This window comes from Varroa destructor, unplaced genomic scaffold (assembly GCF_002443255.2).
Source record: "Varroa destructor unplaced genomic scaffold, Vdes_3.0 BEIS01000006.1, whole genome shotgun sequence".
NCBI lineage: Eukaryota > Metazoa > Arthropoda > Arachnida > Mesostigmata > Varroidae > Varroa > Varroa destructor.
The window spans coordinates 7,527,084-7,550,324 of record NW_019211459.1 but is presented as its reverse complement, the minus strand read 5'-3'; the positions used below and the strand labels follow the sequence as shown (position 1 = coordinate 7,550,324).

At 44.2% G+C, this 23,241-nt stretch overlaps 1 long non-coding RNA gene across 1 annotated transcript; it reads left to right on the top strand.

Annotated features, from left to right (window-relative positions):
• Window positions 1-15,925: 15,925 nt before the first annotated feature.
• LOC147754806 (uncharacterized) lies at window positions 15,926-22,449 on the top strand. The gene is made up of 3 exons (XR_015330246.1): window positions 15,926-16,149; window positions 18,384-21,621; window positions 22,034-22,449. It is a non-coding gene; the product is annotated as an uncharacterized LOC147754806 (long non-coding RNA).
• The last annotated feature ends 792 nt before the right edge of the window (window positions 22,450-23,241 follow it).

The window sequence follows — 23,241 nt, the reverse complement described above, 5'->3', positions numbered from 1 at the left end:
TTGGCTTAATGTCCGCACGGCAGCTGTTGTAGCACGGTAAGAGGATGGCGCCGGCTCGCCGACCGAGAAAGCAAGCGATGCGGCAAGCGAACTCTTGGATGTTGAACTAATAGCGGTGGAGGACTGAAGTACCGGCGATGACTCCGTCGGTCCGTTCATCATCGCCGATCCCCGGCGGCTGTCGGCCGTTGAGACTATGGAAGTCAAGCAGCGACCAGACAGGGACAAGGCAGTCAGCTGGTTTGCAGCCATCCTGAAAATAAAGGTGCTGGGGATCGGATTAGGCGATGACATGGAAGAGGGTAGTGGCTCGGTACACAATGTGTTTTGAGATCTTCAGGATCTTTCCAGAGTCAGGGAGAACCTTTTAGGGAGAGATGGTAGGAGGCAATTGCAGATCCAGCCAAGCTAATCATGCTTTAGCCAGGAGAGTAGCTAACACTTCTTCAGCTAGCAAATTAGCAGCATTAGCAAAGCACAAAATGGGAAGTTAGGAGGCGGCCCGGAGCTCCGAGCGACCGGGTTGGCCTGGGTGGTGACTTTGAGGGCCGCCGAAGCAACCGACTGAAGGCCTATGCCAGCGAAAGTGCTGAGTGTTTGCTTGGGTGTTCGCCGTTCAGCATTTGAGCTTTACGCCGGCATTTCGCCTGCTGAGAACGAGACACCAAACGGAGCAAGAAAGAGAGAGAAATGGAGTGGCCGAAACGGTCAGGGAAAACTAGTAAGAGAGTGGTGGGGGCAAAGCGAGAAAGTGAATGAGCGAGCTAGCGGACGGACCGAGAAGTTAAATTTGGTCGTCGGGGAAATGCGGGCATATAAAGTGCATTGCAGTGCAGTTTAAAGTTAAAACGGAAACTCTACGAGGAGGTGCTACTAGAGCAGTGGGGGTACGACCGACTATATATATACACGTACATGAACACTGACGCAGGGAAGAAAGGATATATTTAGGGGTTTGTGTGTCTGTCTACGGCGGACACGAGACGTCTGGTGGAGATGTATTTAAGGAATTCAGGAGAGTGCATACTCCGAAGAAAAGTGGAGAAAATGATGGGAAGAGGGTAAGCCATGAGAACGTAGTTGCGCTGCTGCGAAAAATAACACTAGAAAGTAGAAGGGTTTAAGAGGGGGGGTTGGGGGGTTGGATGACCGGGAAGGCAAACCCATATAACGTTGAAAGGGCGCTTGGGCGGTCGTTGAAATAAAATGACGTTGTCACGTTCATTGCAGTCGACTGATGTCGATTCGACATCAGCGACGAAGTAGTCGAATAACCAAATAAACTTTACTTAGTTCGTTGCTTTACTCGCACCCTTTGGTACGATGTGGCACTCTGTCGCCTGTACGTGAACAGCTCTATGGCAAAAAAATAGGAGGTAACATCGCGTGGGTCTTAGTTTACGTTGACAACGACGAGTTCTACGGCGTATGGTGTGTCTCGTCATTCCGACGTTGCCCCCGGGCCGGTAAAAGGTCGAAGAGTTGCTTCGAGACGTTACGCGACGCATCAATGACATTTTTGTTAATCTTTCTCCAGATTATTGTCGGTACGCGCGTACGCTGGAGGAAAGGAATTTTGCTGGTGTTAACTGTTTAAATTGACTGCCTATAGAAAGAATTGGTTGGCCCTGCTGGTTGCCAGTTAGGTCTCTAGACAAAACGAAACACGGGATAATAAATTTTATTTTTTAAAAGCATTGTTCTTAAATTTTCAATCGAAGCTTAAACTGTGCTCATGTATCTTCTATTTATTGCCGTAGAAGTCTGGGTATAGGGTCTATATACAGCTTCGAATAATAATTTCGAATTAATTATATATATATATATATATAATTAATTCGAAATTATTTATTATTATATATATATATATATATATATATTGGACATATATATATGTCCAACTATTGAACAGTTGTGGAGTTTTTAAGAAAGGGTCAACTGTAAAAGGAATTCCTGATGAATACGGCGAATGACCAAATCTATATATTGGCACGGTGATTCTTGCGCTATAGGTCAAGCGTTGCCGTACAGGAGGGCTTTAGCTCTGTTTACTAATCTTCTTTGCTCAGTCTTGCAAAGTCTGCTCGCGCTCTTCTTCAATTATTGATAGAAGAACACTCACGTTTTAATCGATGAACGAGGACTCATGAAACTAGAGTAGATTTATCTGCATTAGATTACCATCCAGGCGCCATACGTTTTTGCAGCTGTACGTATGTTTTAGGACAACAGCCCGTTGTATCCTACTTCGATCACTGAAGTAAATACATTTTTCATGAAGAGTCACGATTCAATGCAAGAGTGGTCTATTTTTGTGACGTATGAACAAAAAGAAGTAAGCATCTTGATGTTTTTCGGATTCTTTTTCAAACCCATCGGCACCCGTCTATCCATTTTTTCATTGTAGTAATTTGAACGAGGTGAACAGGTTTTGGTATTCTTATGTACACCGGTCTTAAGTGTTAACACCGTACACCTTGAAATAGGGCACTCTCTATCACATAGTTATCGTTTGAGGGGGTCTTCCATGAGATCTATTATCAAGACCAAAATTTCCTTCCTGGGATTCGTTCGCAGCAACGGGTTACCTGTATCTCTGACAATAGATCCTTTACCGGATACAATGTTTATACACCACTGTAGTCCCAAGATAAAACTTCTATTTGTATTCCAATTTTCTGACCCTTCGTACCTCGCTGTGGCTTGCCTGATAAAAGCCACAGTCGCGATGTACAAGTAAGCGGTTCTAGATCCCAAAGAAAGTGGATCTCAACAACGAACCAATGTCTGGAGAAATCTCTTACCATTAAAAGGTAGCGCTATTCCAAATGAGGAGATTAACGTTTCCTGCATTTTATGCTAACTAAACGACCTAGTATCTGCTGTTTGTTTACGGTCCATCTACTACCAAATGTATGATAAAACGTCAAACTAGAACTTTATACTATTATTATTATTACTATATAGTACAAACTGACGAATCAGGTATTGACAGCGTTTTTGCAATATAAATAAACATAAATACACAAAGAATTACCAAACGAATGTACGTTCGTTTCCTCTTCGTCTACAGAACGTAACGTGCTATGCCTCTGCGTAAAGCGCGGCTTTAATAATCGACGTATACAAATGGTTATGTAAATGTTATTTAGTACTGGTAACAGTCACAATACTGGTATTTATTGCAACGGCTCAAAGTTACTAACGAAGAGCGCCGACGCACTTCTAACACAGTGTGCTTCAATTGCTTATTAAGGAGTCCGTTTGTCTGTCTTACTAGCCATATTCTTGGGGTGTGGCATCTCAGGCGAAATGGGCTATCCTCTAGACGAGCTTCGAACCGAGAACTGCGATCGGTGAGCCGACTCACCGATAGACCACCAAATTCTAGATTTCGAGTCTGTCGATAAATTTACCCAAGAACACAACATCTAAGCACTTGTCGTTTACCGGTTACCGCGTATCGTAGGCTTTGGCGCTCACACAGCCATAAAAGATACATAGCAAATGTGAGAGATGCCGAGGAAGTCTGCGCAAATACGACTACGATACGAGTCTCTCGACTGTGAGAACGTACAACTATAATACTATGCAAATCGAAACGAGATGAGGCCGAATGGCCAAACTTCGCATAGAAACGCGTGTGGATAGACCACGCGCGAGTCCGTGTGTCACGTGGAACCAGCAAGTCTTACGAGAAAAAGTCATTTTCTACTGGGTCGGCACTGCTACGTAGTGCTACGGCAACTATTCTTCGAGATGCATTTGCTTTTTTAGCTTCGGAGCGAATTCTCATTCGCCTTTCTCCCGTCAGTAAATTCGGAACGACGGAGTAACTGAACTTAGAGAAGTAAAATAACGGAAAGATAGCAGTGGGCAGTAAGTGCAAATGGCCAGGGAAGCAGAACGTGGCCGGGTGTGGGGTTCCTGTCTGGTTGGAGGACAGCGATGCAAGCAGTGGGAGGCCGAACGGTCCAATGGGCCGTCAGATCCGGTTCTTCCCGAGCCCCGGACTTTGTTCGCCGGCGGGCCTTCTCGTTGGCCCTCAGAAACAGACTACACTCAATAATAGTAGAAGCAGTAGTAGTAGAATCTTAGACGAAGAGGAGTTCAAAGAAAAGAGAGAAAAAGTAGAAAGACTCTGCTAGGTTGTCGAGAGCCGTGGTGTCCATAGCGCGGTATTTCTCACTTATATGTAGAAAGGCGTAGACACGACACACATCCTCAGATTTCCCAGCTCCGCCTTCCCCACAGTTTCTCCCACGGAAATTGGAACGCAGTTCAGTTGGTGTGCTCTCCTTTATCGCCCCTCCGTTTCACTTCCCTATTGCCCCCAAAACTTCGGGTTCACATCAACCGACAGCAGCAACCGTCGACAGGGCCGGGCCGGAGCAGGGGGTCGCAAATGGGAAAATGTGTAGAGACCGGATAGAGAAACTGGAGCGCCGTACAGAGGTCCGTTGCGTCTCCGGGGTGGCGTTTCAGCGAACTCGAGGGAAGCCGTGGGTGTTTGAGGCATGGATAATACGCGAAGAGAATGGGTGAATTCTGCGCAGAGGGTGGCGTTGTCTGACCGGGTAGTGCTCTCTCTCAGCGTAGCACGCTGCCGCCGGCGCGGACGTCGTTTCCGTGAGCCGCAGACGGCGGCAGTCGCGGCGGAGGCGGCAAAGGCGTCGTTCGACCGAGCAAAGCGGCTAGCGGGATGAAGCCGAGCGAAACGAAAGCGTCGTTTAAAAGTTGCCACGTAGTAACCCCAGCAGCCGACTGCAGTCAGCTAGTAGTCTCTGCATGGCTTCCGACCTCTGCTTGAACGCGGTCTCGACCAACAATCTCAGTCAGTGCGTGGAACCATATGTGCGAACACGAATGCGCCACAGATTTCCACCAAGCAGATCAGACAATTTGGCCGCCGTGGTGGTGAAAGGGGATACGTGGCAAACTGAATGCTGGAGGTCTCCAGAGGTGGGAGATTTGTAGGAGAGCAGGCGCAACGAGCGAACGACAGTTGTTGGATAGGGCCAATGCGTTAGAAACTATAGCTGTAGACGGAGCGGTTGTGCGGTGCCGTTGTACATCTACTGGTTTGACTCTAGAAGCATCCGCTAGCATCTCATCGTAGGTGTATAGTCCTGCCTGTCCACAATGGTGTTTAACAGAACTATTCTACTTTGTTAGCCGTTCTCCATCTAGCACTTCTACTTTGTTAGTCGTTCTCCATCTAGCACGAGGTATCGCTACTGGGCATCACTTGTTTATTCGCTTTGATTCACCTTACAGCTTCATATGGATACACCTCGTTAACTTTGATATGTAATTATTATATGAAGATAACAATAGGCGCATATACAATTATGTGTGGTAAAACGACAACTATATACGATGCCTCATTGTTAGTTAATTTGTGTCTCTTAAACATCACAGAAGACATGATTATTTTTAATAACCTTATGTTCAGGTGGTTACAGGTGGATCAATCAGAAATATAAGCTACTAAATTTCTTTTGGCTTTTACATAATTGCGCTTTTTGGTTAAAAAAAAAACGCGATCAATCAGTTGTGACCGTTTCGGATATGACCAGTAACCTTCAAACAAACAATCGTCCTTCTATCTATGTGTCTAGTCTACGCATCGAAAGAAGTATATCCTACAATTTTTTGATATATGTTAATCAGAGCCTGGGACTCAAAATGTACATAGCATTAAAGAAAGAGAAACGCTGACTGTTACCAATACAAAGGTAGATTAGTATTGAAAGCACATTTACGAAACAAAGCACAACCGTACTCTTCATAGCGGAACTATGTTCCGGCCCGAACGGGCACCTATTTTCCTTGACGATTCCTCTACGACATAAACTAAGCGAGTGGACAACAGACGGTTCATCGACGCATATCTGGGACAATGGGACGAGGGACCTAGATGTGGATCTATTGCAAAGTTATATTAGTATGCTACTATGTCCAGATGAACTAGCCAATTAGTTTGGTGTCTGGGTAAAGCGCGCACGCTGGAACCCTGTTCTGGACTTTTAGAGTGCATGAAAAACGCTTGTTCATAACGTGCAACCTCCCCAGGGCTTCCATCCACGTTCGCGCGCGCTTTCACTTTACCTCTTCTTCCTTCTCGCGCGTTCCTAGCTTCTGTGCCACTTCTTCGGGCCTTGCTCCTACTATAGCGGTCGACACCGATGTCAACAACGACAGCATTGTCAAGTACGGCGGTGTACATTCTTGTAGAGTGAGACTGGATAGCTCGTTTTTTCCGCTGCCGTGTGCCGTCAACTTTCTATAAGGATTTACGACCAGCCGTCAATCCGTTCACCAAAACTTAGACATACAGGCAGAGAAATCCAGCAACCGACCGACAAGTTACTGCGGCAAAGATTCAGCCCAGTCCTCATTTCTGTTGTCAGTGGCAACGGCGACTAGAGATCCAAGCAGGGCCAAATGGGTAAGCCAAGACCAAAGTGGACGCTGCTGCCTGTTTAGACGAGACGCTCGTCAATTGACTGAAGGGACGGTTTCTTCTCGGCGTCTCAGAACTTTGTCCTATATCCCGAGAATATTTTTGATTACGATTGGTTACACTAAATCCCCTTACCCCCTCGCGGAAACGATTTCCCCCGACATACATATATCAGCATAGCCGTGCTGCTATTGTTATGGAGGTTGGATTAGAACGAACTACAGGGAAACAAATGGCTTACAGAGAGCCAAAAAGGAGTGAGACAAAAGACTGTTTCTATATTAGGCTATACCACGGCAAGGTCATAGCAGGCTAGATGTCGAGATTTCGACTGGGCGAAGGAACAAAGCTGTTGCTAGGATTGCGAACATGATTGACCTTTAAAAGGAGTTCCGGTGGAAGGATAAACTGCACGAAAGAAACGACGCACAATGGAGTAAAGTGTAGCGCCTAACTGAATTCGGGTTGTCAAAATAATGTCAGTAGGTGATTGGTCGACCTCAACTGCTCAATTCCGACAAGTCACCCTATAACATGACGTGGTGAGTGACTGAAGGCCTGAAGCAACAATCAGTTGACAAAAACAACGCTAGCGGAATCGATTGGGACCGTCACAGCTACCGATCTTGCCGGTTGTACCTAGAGGTTCGAGCCGACAGCCAACGCTGAATGGAACTAGAGAACCGAGTTGAAAACAGTCTAAAATGAAATCAAATGATGCTTGTAGTAAGAAATGAAAACCCTGTCATTTGTTATAAGTTCGCTATTGGAAGACCGTTAGGCTAGGATAACTCCATATTTTAATATCTGAGCCATTCAGTGTATATCGCACTTTGGACCAGAATAGCAGTAATGATAATAATATTGTACAGTGTGAACGTTCGAATCGAATGGACATGTGCGAGACAGCCCCGTTCCCATTTCGTTATTACTGGAGTTTTGCAGGCCGAATTGAGTAAATGCCGCGATCTTTGAAACGGAACAATAACAAAACACGATCATTGGAAAAGGTGCAGTAGACAACACGGCAGTGACTCCAGGCCTTCAAGCCTTGAATGGCTAAAAAGGGCACAAGGGTCGCCTACATTAGAGGCCCCACAGTCAAAAGAATCCTGTGTGTTAGGTGTTCAATAAGATAAAAGACTGCAGACCTTCAGCCTACATTGTAATATATGCACGGGAGTACTACATGCAAACAGCTGATGAGCCAACGAGGAAATGCTTGTTTTGACTGTGTAGCAAGATAATCCATTGAGCGATTTATGAAATACGCCGCTAGAAGGCGAAATAATGGTGTACAGTATATCCCTACTACACTGTATTAAACGTTTAGGAGCTGAGATGGAAACCCTCAAAAGCACGCTATTACGTCCGTCAACTATGCCCTTAAAGTATGAAAAAATTAAAATGCCCGAACAGAAGGAAGCCATGCGTGTTGTGACTCCGTCGTCAAAGGTTCCGTGCTGGTTATAATATCGAATCCTCCAAAAAAAACTTGCGGGAGCTTTTGTTTCGGATAGCACCACTCACGGCCCACGCAGCCGCGAAAATGGATATAAATATGTGATAGCCAAAATAAATAAAATAACTCGGTAGCCATCTTGCTACAGGCAGGCATTCATGAGTGCATAAGGTTCAAACAGACGAGTTCACAGCCGCAGGTAAGTCGTTTGGACTAAAAGAACTACACTCAGGCTGCGAGATGTATGTTTCATGCGCATTTCGCTGCTGCGCGTTTTTTAATCAGACAGCGTCAGATCGTTGAAAGTTGTGGTGAGTAGAGCTACAAGAGTCATGTAACTACTCATATCTAAGAAAATATTTTTTAGAAGTCAGGATCAAAAGTATTTCGAAGCGAGATATGCACATGGGTCACAGAAACACGTTCCTACCACCGGTGATTGTGCAGCATAGCCTGCTGCTTTGGCTGTGACTGCCCAGAGTATTGTTGAGTTCTGTAAGAAACGCACCGGGAAATTGTCACCGATCCAGCTTTTCTAAATAAATCACTCCAACAACATGTCGGCATTCATCATAAAATTTCTCCGGATCCCGTTATTATTGACGATCGAAGACTTCTTAAACCAAACTCTGACTGCGCCGAGATCACGGACCAGGCGCAGTAACAGCAGCTCCGCATTCTGTAGTTAGTTGCGAGAAAGCTTTCAGAGCAGAAGTCGGAAAACACGGAACATCAGGGGCGCCTCTACATTAGAACTACTCGCACTGAATGCCAGGGATGCAGTCAATATCTTTGTACTCACGGAAATCTGAGCAACAGACCTATTCGATTTACCGAAATTTCGCCTCGTTCACTTAAAAAGAACGGACTGCAGCTGCTCCAGTAGCGGGGTATCAGTGTTTTACAGCCATAGATGGGGATATTATTTACCGCCATGTGCGAGGCAACGGTTTGGTCTTGTATGGTTTCGGTTTATGTGCGACCAAGTGACAAGAAGTGTACTCTGACCCTTGAAACAAAGTTTGAAAACGGTTTGCAGGCCGTGGCGAACGCTACTTCCAGCGCTTTCATCATCGTGGCAAGTTTCAATGCGCGTTTAGACGAGCCGAGCTCCAGCCGAACTTTAGGTCTTCGAAAGACACTGGTGAAGAATTGTCGCTCGATAGCCAACCCTTGCACGGTAACAAGGTTTATCGGACCTGCAGGAAGCTCTGTGATAAGTTTGTTTGCGACGAACGCGAATAGGGATAAAATTGAATAAGCCAAAGAGAATCACGCGGCGGATAGCTTCGGGCATACATTTCTGTCGAATTAGACCTCAGGGTCCCCTTAGAAATATCGTTCGTTGGAAAATATAGACCCTTATCGCGTACATTGAGCTCGAAGGAGCTTCTGGAACAAGCTCATGAGGTCTTCTCAGTATCAAACTCCATAGATGGTGAATCTTGTTCGTGTCATCTCGTCGGCATCTTGCAATCTTCGGCTTATCTAGTCCACACTATGAGACATTATTCATGGCTTGGTTACAATTGCCATTTCGTCCGTTGTACCTAAGGTGTTCGTTCAAAGTTATCTTCAGAAAGATAGTTACCATCCACTGCAAGAAATATCTGGAACAATAAGAGATAATTTTCATAAGAGAGGCCAAGCGTCAGCCGTAAAAATGGCTAGACCATTGCAGACCTGCATCGTGCCCCATTACCTCACCACTATTCATCGACCACTTCGCTTGAATGTTGTCACCTACTGACACTGTTTTTAAGGGATTTTCACTGTTTAGCGTAACGCAGGACGAACCGACAACGGATGAACGTGAAAACTCTAAGCAAATAGTTCTCTGTCCTGGAAATGACTCAGGCGTTTCAGAACCCACTTTCAACCCAAGCCTCGGGATCAGATAGGATTTTAAATGAATACCCCAAGGCCGCCGTGGGGCTAGCTTCTACGACACGACGCTTCTCGTTGCCCTAAAAGGTAGGCGACCCAAGCCAATCGACTTCGTGGCGCATGATCGGGAAGAAAAGCGCCTGCTATAAACTTTTTAGGCAACTGCTGGCATTGAGACTAAACGCGTTTTTAGAGAATGGAAGTACGGTACCCAAGGAACAACAGGGGTTCAAGAGGGAGCACTCGACCGAAACGGCATGCAAGATCCTATCTGCCGATATCAAACGATTTTAAAGTAGCCTTCGGCAATATACTAACTCAGTGTTTGTAGATTTCAAAGCCGCCCTCGATTCAGCCCTAAGAAATTTAGTACCAGCTATTCTCGCCGGCATCGACGTTCCAACGAACGCGATTAACGTGGTAGCAGCAACACTGCAATAGAACAGGGTTATAGTATATGACGGAGTCTCAGAGGGGCCAGCTTTTTCCTAGAATAGAGGTGTGGGTCAGGACGATAACTTAAGCCCTCTCTTCTCAGTTTTACGAAAGGATCTTCCTGACGAGGTATGTGAGCTTAGAAATTTGGTGAGGGTTCGCCTCTATGCGACAGTTTTACAGGAGCAGGCCTTTTCATATACAGCAGGCCCTTGTAAGATTACGTTTTGCCGTCTCTGAATTGAGATTGATCATTAAATTAACCAAAATCGAGGCAATAAAATTTAAGAGAGGTGACAAAGTCACAACCGGTAACACACTGTAGCTCTTTGACTGATTCCTCGAATATGCTTGTCAATTCACCTACCTACAATAGCTGGACTCGTATAATAGCTGCAGCTTAGTTGCAGAAAGATGTAGAAAGGCTTTGATAGCCAATACTTAGCCCCCACCGATTGTTCCTTGCAGTTCCTATCCGACTTTTCGATCTCAGAGTTGCGATAGTTATAAGCTTAATCTAGAATGATTTCACAGTGGAAAACGTCGAGTATTTAAAGCAAGCAAAAGCTTCGTTTTCAGAAGAGTCTCGAGATTGTACCAGAGAATCTACAACAGGCTGGTCTATGTCGTAGACAATGCCATTGTACGGTGAAGACTTCTGTTGCCATTTCAGCCAATCGGCAACTCTAGCCCTCCAAGAAAATCTGGTAAAATGGAATTACAAATTCGCAAACACCTATGAGGAATTTTACTAAACAAGGGCCATGACGGAGAAGACCTAAGAAGAACTTGACCGATCTAACGGACGCGAAGAGACGCGTTATGCAGTGCACGGTTTTCGCTATGACCCGTACAGAGTACAGGAGTTCCATGAGCGTCATGAATAGTATGTTTGTATTAGGTGCAGACAACCTTGTGATATGCGCTGTGCTTCTCGCTGTTCCTAAATTCGACCGCTGGGTAGCCTTGATCTGGAATTGACAAAAAAAAATAGTGGTGACACAGTTTGTAAGATACATTGTGATAATTCGTAGGACCTAAGCAATCCCAGAAAGCCATCGTCGACCATCTCGAGAGATGTCCTATGGCATTAGTTTTAGCCAAATTCATGAAGTTCGCTATTCTATGTTATACATAAGTTCGTCCTATGTATAATACAGAATAGCGCATAAAGCTTAGTATTTATATATTTAAAGTTTCTGGTATACTACCTGACGAAGATGAATGAATAGCTTTGATTGAATGATAATGCTATAACGAGACACTGCAAAATTTCAGTGCATCTATGCTTGTCAATAATGGTAATGGTTACCAGCACGAAATGCAAAGGCAAAGAGTCTGTCTGATCATTCGAGATCTCAGATTCGATATCTAACTAATCCGCAAATGTCTGACTTGAAGATATCCATGCGGAGTTTGTCTTCTATCGTCAGCAACTGTTTGCAGCTCGATCAATAACTTCAAGAAAGGTCATATCAGCATTCTAGACGAAGCGCGTTTAGAATGAGTAAGGAAGGTTATCATTTCTTAAAGTAAGAATATACCTTCCTGAAACAGGTCGCAAAAAGCTTGAAGACCCATCTTATAAATCAAATATCTTCGATAATCTCAAGCAGTTTCTCACTTCAAAAACGATTTGGTGACTGCAAAGCAATGATACTGCCTGTAGATCCTAGTGCTAGTCACAATAGCCCCTTGAGAAGATAACCGGTTCACCTGCAGACTGAAGAAACGAGGGAGTAATCTAGATTTGAATTGGGCCGTAGACCTACATCGATCCACAAGTTGAAATGCGACCAGTAGGGACGGCTGACTATAAATAGTAATCCTTTTTTCTGCTCGATCCCTATTTAGGTTCCTACCTTTATTTGTCCTCGAAACAATGCTAAAACAAAGCTAGCAAGGGACACTGAGAGTAAGTTTAAGTGTAAAACCAGGCATTTTGAAATATATGAAATTTTCATATAAGAATAGCTTCTTTAGAAGTTCACTTCACAGGTTTTAAAAGCTAGATAGTATTCAACGTGCTTAAGAATAAGGAAAGATGTATTCTATATTTGCAGGGCAAAGGCAACAAAGCTATTTCGTGAACTCGAACTTTAGTTAGCGGTGCTAGTACGAAATATAAGCGGATTCATCTGTGCGTTGAAGGCAAGCCGCTCAGTATAGCAAATCTAAAATTAGAGTGGACAAATCTTAAAATAGTTTTGCATTAGGCGAAACCTCATCTACTTGAGGTTCGAAATATAATACAAATGTGACTCCATTCAGTGAAGCATTTGTGTTATGTCACTCAGGCTCGACTCAGTACTCCCTAATCTTGCACTAGCAGAGTTCGGGCCTTTCCGTTTACCGTTTCGTGATGATGACCTCGGTTTGAAACGAGCTCTAAGCTGTTAGAAAACCCGATGGGTTAACTGTATACGTACGCCTTACCCACCCATAGTCAGAGGCAACGGTCAACCAGTCGTGCGGCTGTAGGATGGGATAAATTACTCATATAATTTATAAAATTTATAGAAAATAATGAAGCCTGACTTCTTTGGCAGTATCGTTATTAAGGCCGCTGGTTTCATCGTGTATTTCTCGTCTGGACTTTTGCAACGACAAAACAGCCATGAAAATACGATGCAGAGAATCGTCCTTTCTGGAGATGATCTATTTTAGGACCCGCTCTATTCCAACGATGTCCTTTCAAGATCGTCGCTGAACACATCGGGTACTGTTAGAAGTGATGAGACAGAGGTTCCAACGGAATTTCAACTGCAACGCAGATTAGGCAAGGCATAGCAACGACTATGCAACTTAGGACTTTAGCAAATACTTGAGTTTCCCATTGAACAAACCTGACCGATGAAGGTTACATTATATTTTTTCAATAATTCATTGGCTTAGTTTTCCCTCACAATGTAGTTCAGGATTTCTGAAAAAGGACTAAGATGCAACAATGTAAACAGTTGCAGGCCCACTGCCTCCGCGACAACCTTAAACGGAGCAATTCATTATATCCGCAGATTCATCGCGGCCTCGCTGTTCTACATATCATATTGCGCAGATCGGGGATATAAACCGACATATCGGGAACCTGCCGCTTTCATAATATTTCTTTCCTAAACAATTACAAGTAGTACGTAAAGCTAATGAAACCGCAACTGTGTAAAAAAGTAACGGATCTAAGTCTTGTTACAATCTAGTTTACATATAAATGCAATCAAAACGATTTGTTTCTACAAATAACCACAAAATTCTGACTAAATATGAACTGTTGGCCTTGTTTATCCCGATTTTCTCCAAGTTTCTGGTGCTTGACCGACCCTCGTTCTAAAGTACTTCACAGCTTCTGGGTTTCACTTTTTCAAAAGTCGTGAAGTGCGTGCGCTTGGTCTCGTAGTCATATATGCGTATGGTAGCGTTTTTCTCCTTATAGGAATCATCTCTCCTTTCGAACTCTGACGGGGCACTGTCTGCCCAGTCAAGGCCATGACTGTCGCATACAAGGCTTACGTATCAAGCGTTGACAAAAAACAAGCGATCACGGGCATTAGGTCTCAATGTCCTCAAGGCCTATTTTTGTGGTACCAACGACATATCAAACACTATTGTTTCCTCTATTCGGGTCGAAGCTCTTACGAACTCCGCCGGATTTTCTCTATCTTCTGTCTAGCGATTGATATTACACAAAAACAAGCAGCGTTGCATTACGAACCTTAGGAGACAAGGTCTTGTTATGTACATGATTAGCTTCTGCAAGTGTACTACCTCACTCTACTAAAAATGTTTATCAGACTTTCAAATTACATAAGCTGTATTAGGGGAGTAGGTTGTTCGCGGACAAGCTGAAACTCGATAGGGGAATCATTTAATGGATAGCAGATTGCGGACCTCTTAAAAGAAATCGAAACAATGGTAACAAATGTGCGATATAAACTTTTTTGAAGCCTTCGCATCGATGCCATGTTATAGGAGCCTCACTAACTGGCAAAATGATTGGTACTTTTACATTTGCTACGGTAGTAAAGATGGAATTAGTACTTTCCGCCTGAGTTTAATAGTGCTACCTGTATGTTGCTTTGTCATAGTTAATATCTGTAGTATTTGATGGCATAAATGTAGAGAGTTCTCGGTACCGTTAACTATATAATCAAGAAACAGTACAGAAATCGTGAGTGGATTGCCCGCTGTTTCTTTATAGACAAATCGACCCATATATAATCAAGTATCTTCACCTATTAATAGTATATAAGGACTTACAGGGTCTCACACGATGCAGTGTTCTGTTTTTCATTATAAAAATGGTCACCGTGTCCTTAGGTTGAGTCAGCGAACACTCAAAGCCATTTTCTTCCCCTTTCATTTTGCCCTCACGCGCAGTTTATAATCTATTCAAATAGGATGCCCCCATCGCCAACGACGGTGGCGGCAGCAATGCTGTTACCGTTTGAAATTGAGTTCGAAGGAAATTTTGATATATAACTGGATCCCTGGCCATCGCTTTCAGCCTCTAATACATGCAGCTCATTAAATCATTATTTTGATGAAAGCACGACGCATAGAACAAAACATTGTTCTGGTACGTATTCTGATACTATTAAATAAAGTACATTTCTAGATGCTTTATTGAATTTGGTCTAATAGATAGCTGATTTAAATTTCAATCTGCATGTGCATTGAGGGATGCAAATTGGAACTATATTCCATATGGAAACACTGAAATTAGGTAAAAACACGTTTAAACTAAACGCAATTTGAAATAACAGTAACTCTTCTGTGGAGACCTTTTTAACAATACGACAATCTACTAGGGGTGTCTCTAACAGACATTGACGAGTAGTCGCCAAAGGCTCGACCTTACCTTTAGATGTATTTATCGTTAATCACAGTAGTCTTTCGACATCAATTGCGGACGGTGGTCGAGTAAACAGGATCTGGGCGAAGCTTCCAAAACGAAGTAAATTCATTTGGACCACAGTGAATAATTTTGTACCTTTCTGTATTCAAGCGGGATACAAGAGGCTTTTCGTTCGCGCTAAGATTATACGTAAACTGAAACGTCAAGCCCACAAAATCTATGTTGCATGACGCGTTGGTGAAGGTGATGTCTTTAGACACACATCTGTGACGTGGCGTATAAGAAAGGAATAAACTTGAAAATAAGAAATATCATTCGTTGCGCTGCGTTTGAGTAAAAAAAAAAGATCGAAATCTTGTAAATATTAACAATAGCCGTGTATATATCAAAGAAAAAGACAGTTTTAAAGCTCTCTATTCTAGAATAGGACGAGTCTCCTAGAAACAGCGCTACCTAACAGGCTTAAGCTAGACACCAGCACATCGAACTGGCAGCCTCAACGCGAGAACAACTACTGCCCATATAAAGTGTCTGAGATACCTTAGAGACGGCGCACACGGCCAGTATTAAAAGCAAGCAATTCATAGTTACTGCTATTGATTAATTGAGTTCTTTTTGCCCAGTTTTACTCCGTTTTGCAACGTACAACCTCGTACAGTTTTTGATCAGTCGGTGTCCTGACGAGGCCTTTTGTCCGGCAGCCTTTTTCGCTGCTCACTCTTTTAAGTACCTGTCAAGCACGTCCTCGGAAACGAACATTCACGCGTGAAAACCGTGCTAGGTGACCATCATAGAGTTCGGAATTTGGGACGGCCTGTTGCTAGTAGTGGACAAATACTGTGTCTGTAGCTACTGAAATTGGCTTGTATAAAAATTAAATGTGCTTTGTGATCTTGTGAATCTTATTTTGTTTTGCCCTGCTAGCCCAAGACATCCCATGATCAATACGCATTACCGACAAAGTTTAGTCGAAGCATGCTGGACTCCTTCATGGTGTTGCAAAGAGTGCACGACGAGAACTTCTACCTGTTACAACTCTACGCCCTTGACGTGAGTATATGTTGAGTTAGTAACCGGAAGACCCTTGGTATAGGTCTTCATCACCCGAAATTGCCAAAGTGATAAAGAGAAACATCGGATAACCTGTCTCTTTTATAGAATCTTTGACTACTTACTGCGTTCCTTGACAGTATATGTACTCATTTTTGGAGTTCGGTATGCATAGGCTTCCATAGTTGAATAGTTTCCCTAGGTTTCCAGTATTATATTTACCTATTAAAAGGCGTCAGGTTTATTCTCCGTTTCGCTAATTATTAGTTCCTCTAAACCACCGCACATTCAGAAAATATGGATAATATGTCTGAACCTTTTTGCTTGCTGAGCGTGATGTTATTGTGCCCACGCTGCATCAGTACGCGTCGAAGAAGCAGTGTCCGCACATCAGCTGGACCAAGTACGAAGTCATCTTGCCGTGCTTCTTATTATACGAGAGAATGATGTTTTTAATGAGTACCTTAGTTAGCACAACTGCTGTGTTTGACCCACGTTTCTTGCCACTTGTTGACCTACTTATAACAATGACTACATAAAGAGCTCTGCTGAAACTTCAGCCCACTTAATTCCTCAACAATTTGTGTATACAATAAAGTTCAAAATGTCTATATACCATCAAAGAATTAATCCAGCGATGAGGGCCAACGCTCTATATAATGTTTCCCATAAATGAATCGATTACTTCTAAGAATAAGCTCCGAAAGCGTTCATAAAAATAGCCAGCTAGCCTTCCTGAGGTCGTAGAGTTTTCTTGCCGTTTTAACACTTTTTTTCTTTCAAGCATTAATCTTGTTAAACTGTTCGACTTCTACTATGCTAGCTTTAATCGGTCAACCTTTTGAGTTACTCGCTACACATTAACTGGTTAGGGATTGCTCTAAGGGTAGACTGACATCATCCATCTCCTAAGTTCCTGAATTTTTGTGCATTTTCATACGTTTTTTGCCTTTCCTGGCAAAAAGCTTCGTTTAATTACTGTATTGCTATTCCTTTTTATTAATTGCTCCCATCAGGGATAGCGCTGGACAACTTGGCCTCGTTTAGCTCTCGCTGTACGGGCTTTAAAAGGTATGGGACCAAAAATAAGAATCTTCGAGGATAAGTATCAAGTTAATAAGGTAACTGGGACTGAACTAGGTGGGTACCAGGTAATACTTCTCTTGTCTAAAGTAAAAATGCTATGTCAAATTATGTAAGAAACCAAAGGACCATGCTGCTGTTGTTGTTGTTGCCTGAAAAAACTAAACGCGCAGTGGCCTGCTACCTAATATAATCAAACGGCCTTCGAGCGCGACCGGTGCCGCGGCTGCGTTAAGAGTAGAAGATTTATGACGCGATCTGAGTGATATTTATGGAGCACCCTTCGCTCTCACGATTAGGATAGACGCGTTTTTTTTTCAAGCGAAAAGCCGCGCCACCAGCGTTTGCGGCCTGTAGTACTGGACTGAGTAATAAATAATATATACACACGCATATACTTCTACAGTACGGAGCGATAATATTGCCGTTGTTGCTTTTGCTGCAGCCGTTTCCGTAAGGGAGTCAACAACAAATTTGATGTCTCCGGGCGAAAAACAGAGGCAGGCGGGTCGATAAATTACGTATAGTCGCTTAGGGCCTATTCTGGGTTCGAAACAAGGAGCCGGATAGAAAAGGATAAATAACCTGTGCTTCGTCTGCAGTTGTTGTTGGTCTAGTGTGAATGCATACAACAAGTCCTCAGCCTGCCGATGGTACCCCTAGCAGTTTTTCCGCGACGTTATTCCTTGCTTCTTTTAGTTTCTTCTATATCAAAATGTATCCTCGTTGCAATAAGTTTGATAGTATTGCTTATATATAGCTGTTTCTATATGAGGCCACAGCTGCTCATTCTGAAGGGAATCGCTAAAACCACTTGGAGGAGCCGCTGGCATCGCTAGTTGAAACGATTAAAATGGTCGATACTACAACGCCACTACAATTACGTAGAACTTCCATGAATATATTAACTACTTGAAATACTACTAACCGTTTAGCCCATATGTCTCCTTTGCACCTTCCCTTTAGTTTTACTAGGCATAAAGACGAGAGAGCGGAACGGCAGCCTAGGAGGGTATCAGGGAGAAGATGGGTACGATAAGAACCGAATTTCGACCCTAGCTGAGGTGGTTATATCGGGTCAGCGTTTTTAGTTAACGCGCAGTTTGTATTTTAGCACTTTTTGTTTCTTCCTTTCTTTCGCTACTTTGCAGACCTGCCTGCGCTTGATTATCCCGATGGTGTCACGTCACGCCCGACAGTATCACACAACTTTAATTGCTCTTGTATTTTTCGTCCTAATCGTCGTCATTTTTTGTCGTGTACCTCGATCGCGTTTGTGTCTTCCCGTCATGTTTCCGTACGTGAGAGATTTTGGATAAATCTTCACTTCGTTGGCTGCTGCCGTCGCCACGCGATGCCTCCAGCGTCGTCAACTGTTTAAGTGTACTTTCTTCTAGAGTATGTATATATATATATATACGTAGTTTTTTTTCCTGTGACGATATTATCGCTTGCTACATATTGCTCTACATGTGTGGTGTGTGAATGGGTGTCTTTAGATATCTTTTTTTCGAGTTTCTCTCTTTGTGCATCGAAAAGGCGAGAATTGAGGACTAGCGCTGGCTGGTATGAGCAGGAAGAAGTGACTGAGGAAGGAAAAAGCTGCAGCCACCCTGGTTGAGCCCTCCGCACCTTCTACGCTCGCATTCACAGTAGCCCGCGACGTCGTCTCCATCATACGTTAACACCGGTGTCGCTTGCGTTCGGCTGTTGAGCTGCTAGCCACTGGCGAGTTTGCTGCATCATAACGACAACCGCAGCAGTGAGAAAAGAAATACGGCCACTGTGGTGATAGTGCCAGTGACGGCGGTAGCAAAGACTCTTCGGTAATTTTAACTAACCCCCGTGGCCCCTCGATAACTCCTAGCGGATGAAGGCACAAGGAGCACATTGGATTGCAGATTCGGCAGGCAGTACCGTTTTTAAAGCTGGCCTGGCGCGCGACGAAGCGCAGCGCCCACTCCCCCCTTCGACTTCATATCTTCGTCTCTCTGTTTTTCGTGGCAGCGTTTGCGGATGCCGGTCATGCTGGCCGCGCTGCCGCTACTGCGATTGCCCCGGAGCACTTTCTCAGACACCGTAGTTTCAGACAGTGCTAGTACTAACGGCAAAAGTAGGGTGGTCGTAGTGGCTCTGCACTTGGCCAAGCATCCAGACATCCCAACACCCGCAAGACACAGTGTCCTTTACAAGTAACACCAACACTACTGAGACCACGGAACCGCCGAATCCCTCGAACGCCAAGCAGGCGTTAACTGCACTGACTGCTATGGCGACGGAGATGAGATGACGGCAGCGGGGACATGCCAACGAAGGCGGGCGACGAGTATACTAGCAGTTGCCGCCAGCAGCAGGGCCACTGCTGCTATTGCCGTCACCACGCTGAAGCCTCTATCCGGCCAAGAAGATGTACATTATAAATTTAAATCGATGAAAAAGACGAAGGCGACATCTAGGAAGGAGCCGAAGCCCAGGTCGCTGTCGCTGTTGTCGCTGCGGACGAGACGAGGGCGAAGTAAGCGCCGCGATGCAGACATAGCTGCGAACTGTCGCTAGCCGGAGCGATTGAGCAACGAGCGTCGGCCGAAAGACGGAGCAACCGACCGAATCACGGTCCCATCGAGATGGAAACCCGGTTCGACCCAGGATTACATCGTCTTCTTCGTATTTCTCTCTGGCTTGAAACGATCGCGGTTGAGTTGTGCGCAAGAAAAACGCGAGAAGAGGAAATGGGGCTTTAGCTGGCTGGGCAACAAACGAGTAGCCCATGAGTGGGAATCAGAGGGAAGGGTCGGAAGTGGCTGCTGGCCTGACGCATCATGAAGGGAGTGTGGTGGAGGGCAGGATCGGGTAAGGGGGTAGCGCAAAACAGACAACGATGGGATATGCGACGGGAGCGGGCTAAGGTTGATGCCAGGGAATAGAGAAGGTTAAAGTGAAGCGAGTGGCGGCCGGCGGAAAAACCGATGAACCGGGTAGTGCTGGCGGACGTTCGGTGACGGCCTCTGTGGTTGCTGCTTTTTTTCAGACGGAAGGAGAAAGAGTCAGAGGGATCTATGAGAAGACGAAGCTATGGAAAGTGGTTTAGTATGCTGGATAGAGCATATAATAAAAAGGGGGCGAGGTGGCGAAGTAGTGTTGATAGTGGTCGATCGGCATGTGGAAGTAAAGAAGCGGTCGAAAGCGCGAAGCACCGGCTGCGGGCTTAGGCTTGGGGAAAACTGGCTTGGAACAGAAGAAAGGAACATTCAGGGCCTCAGTTGAGCTCGAGTACAGCGAGCACTGGGAGATACTATAGGATTTCGCGGGAAACTCTTTGGAAGCTTTGGGGATCTTGCTTTGCCTCTAGCATCGCTTGAATTGGGACATTCCCCTTCTCTCCCGTTGCTGCTCGTTTTCTACTACCAGGAGAACGAGCAGGATGAGAGAGCAACGGACGACAGCCGAGGAGGCTGGGCTCAATTGGGGACGGCCTTTGTGCCTTTGGGCTCCCCGGAAGCAAGCAGGAAGTAAATAAGTGATTTATTAAGCGAAGCTCCCCCGCCTGGACTGCCGAGTCCCCCAACCCCCAGATTGGCAAGCAGTAGCACTCCGACCGCCTTTCCCTCTCCGTGTTTGACTATGCCCGTCTGGCTCCCCCCTCCCGAAACCAGCGGTAGGGAGGAATCGCACCGACGAAAGCGATAATGATGAGAAGCCAGGACGCAAAAGAGCGCCTATACTCTGGTGAGCGCGCAGGGTGGTGTTAATAAATGCAGTGAGGTGAATAAGATCATCATCATTTCTGCCATCATCGTCGTCTTTGCAGGCTCCAACGCCTCCATCACCATGGCCGTCGCTATGGCGGCCATCGTACAAGAAGTAATAGAGTTGCGACTGTACACGATGATGATGTGTGTACGAAAGGCCGACAAGCGAAAGGAGAGGGGGGCGGCGCTTCGACCGGCCGCTAGTTGGCTCGTGCTGATAGTTGGTAAAGGATCTCGCTACAGAATGCCAAAACTATTCCACTCAAGGTGCATACTCATACATACATAGTGGTCTTCGCTATATTGACAACGGGTGTGGTGAATGATGAGGAATGACATTTCCCTCACCGACTGCGTCATGGGCAACGCTGAAGGTGATGCTTATCTCTGGTCGAAATGACGTTGCGAAACTACAAACGATGCGTTTTTGCCAGTAATTGGTCTACGTTGAGCATTTCTAGGAATCGAGTTCTGCAGATTTAGATGGGCCGAACTGTCGAAATATGGCTTCTTTGGCTACGATATTTTCTGTGATCAAATTGTAACTAAGACATGTTTCATATAGCAGCTAACTTCATCGTAACAGTACTTCAACCTTACAACAACAAGGGCAAAAACAGCGACAGCATCAACGTAGATGGTGAGTGTTGAAGTCGAGAAACCGTCCCTCGTTCCAAAATCGACGCTTGAGATAGTGAAGATACATTTAAGCAAATAGATTTCTATAAATAAGGCTTTAAATCGTTTCGCGTACCGAGTCTGTGGGCATTATAGGAAGAGTCTCAGCTTCGTCAGCAGCTGTGTGTTGGGCATAACATTTTAATACTCTAACTTCTGAAGCTAAAGATTTATTCACTAATACAAAGCTTGTGTCCATTAAAATATCTGGTACTCCTGTCTAATGGTGCCTTAGATTCCTGAAAAACGGACAATGCTGAAATAAAATAAAACTGAGATTTGATCTATGTAGTTTGGCTGTGTTACTCCAAACAGCGATCCGCATCCTAATTCCTTAGTTGTTCTCTAATTTTGTTATATTATCTTTCAAACAGACGACGGTATATCGTCCAGGGTGCTTCAGCGTTGACGTACGCTTTCCTCCCACGCGAAAAGTATTGAACAAAAGTATTGCGAAGATCCTCGACGTTCAGATCTGGACATTATAAAATGTTTGTATCATGAACAATATGAAATGGTCACGTTTCCAGCGCTCACAAACCACAGTTATATCTAACAGGGGGGAGGGACATGCAAAGGTCTCGCTTGCAATTAATGAACGTTGTTCTATGCTCATGTATATATATATATATATGTATATATACAGGAAAAAATTAGGTTATACTGGGCAAAATTTAACGCTCAACTAACTGGAGAGACAAAATATACCAGAAAATTCGCTAGAGATTCTTCTATTATGATATAAACGCGCTAGCGATGTTATATGGGCTGTAGGTAGAACTACATGGGTCCGCAATGATTTGGCACAAAGAAATGTGTTACTCAACGAAGCTAAGAAAAAAATGTTTTCTTTTAATGGAAAGCAAAGTTTTTTTGTTTTTTTTTCTAAAAAATACCACGCTCTGTAATCATTTACGGCCAAGTTAAGCAGGTTAAAGGTCATAGTTTGTCTATTGTTCGGATGAAGTTCTGCTGCGAACTTTGAAGCCAGCTTTTGAACGACTGAAGTACTGCCACATGTACGAACTGCATTTAGATCTAGTGTGTGCATTGTCTTCCAAAATCTGGATGGACCGTTTACATAGTCGTCGTGGTTATACGTGATTTCAGTATAAATAATTATCCACGGTAGACTTTAATCTACGATTGTGTCTATCAGCAATGTTTACAGTAATTATAGTAAATTATATATAGAGTTGTATTATCCGAATGATAACACCTTATGCAAATCGAGTCGTCCGAATTTCTTTCAAAGGCAGCCATAGGTGACAGGTCATTTACAATAACGAAACGCTATTGTATGAGTTCTATGCATGATATACGGATTCCTACTAGGAAAGTTATTTTTGAAAGTTGTTTACTTACTTCAGTTCTTCTGAAGAGGCAGTATTCACGACATTCGGTTTCATACACATTTGCATAGCCTTATTGTATTGTGGATTATTTGGCTTTCAAAGCGGTTATGTAATACAGCTCTGCCTAATGTTTTTTTAAAAATAGGAGCACTTTTCAGTTTACCTTTATAGGTGCATAGGTGAAATCATAATAGAAAGATCAGCTGATCAGCTTGCTTATCTATCGT